The 857-nt window shown below is 37.8% G+C and overlaps 1 non-coding gene across 1 annotated transcript; it reads left to right on the forward strand.

Annotated features, from left to right (window-relative positions):
• Positions 1–390: 390 nt before the first annotated feature.
• Positions 391–464, forward strand: TRNAI-AAU. The gene has a single exon. It is a non-coding gene; the product is annotated as a tRNA-Ile (tRNA).
• Positions 465–857: the final 393 nt, after the last annotated feature.

The following is an 857-nucleotide window of genomic DNA, read 5'->3' on the forward strand; positions in this document are numbered from 1 at the left end:
CTGTGAATGCCTTGGATGATAATGGGAAATCATGCAATGCATTTTGCGCCGCCCCGGCCAGTTGCTCACATCAGAACCAACAACTGAGGGAGGGGGAATCCCACATGCTCAAATCCCATGACTAGTTTAAGATGTAAACGACAATTGTAATTGGGCGGATTCCATTAACCAAAAACTTGATGCATTCTATAAAATAGAAGATAGTGTACATCTATCATGAAAGAATTTCAAAGGCGTTTCTCTTTGTTCCTACTTCTTAGCAATAAGATATTTCCATCAATTACAAGCTTACAAGTTACAAGCAAAGCATATACAGACAAAAATAGGGCTGCTGCCTTTAGAAAAATAATTTTATGTACTTATTTGTAGGATAGGAAAAATTGTCAACATGGCCTATTAGCTCAGCTGGTTAGAGCGTCGTGCTAATAACGCGAAGGTCGCAGGTTCGAGACCTGCATGGGCCATTTTTTTTTATTCCAATTTTAGCAGCATTTCAGACTTTTTTTTTTTGGAGAGAAACATTTCAGAATTTAGATGCATGTTATATGTACTGGTGAACAATTATAAAATTTTTATATTGATCATGTAGCTCCCTTTTTGTAGTCATATAGACATGGTGCTCCAAATACCCTTTGAGCAGCTAAGAATCATGCATTTCGATAAGTAAAGAAACGGATTTAGCAGAAAGCATTCATAGTACTTTATGCAGCTAAAGATTGCCTTACAGCCAAGAACAGCTTTACTGCTTTAGCAAATACCTTCCCTCTCAACATATTGAAACAGTTTGTACACACTTATACTCATATAGGGGGAGAGAGAGAGAGAGAGAGAGAGAGAGAGAGAGAGAGAGAGACACA

Source organism: Fragaria vesca, linkage group LG2 (assembly GCF_000184155.1).
Source record: "Fragaria vesca subsp. vesca linkage group LG2, FraVesHawaii_1.0, whole genome shotgun sequence".
NCBI lineage: Eukaryota > Viridiplantae > Streptophyta > Magnoliopsida > Rosales > Rosaceae > Fragaria > Fragaria vesca.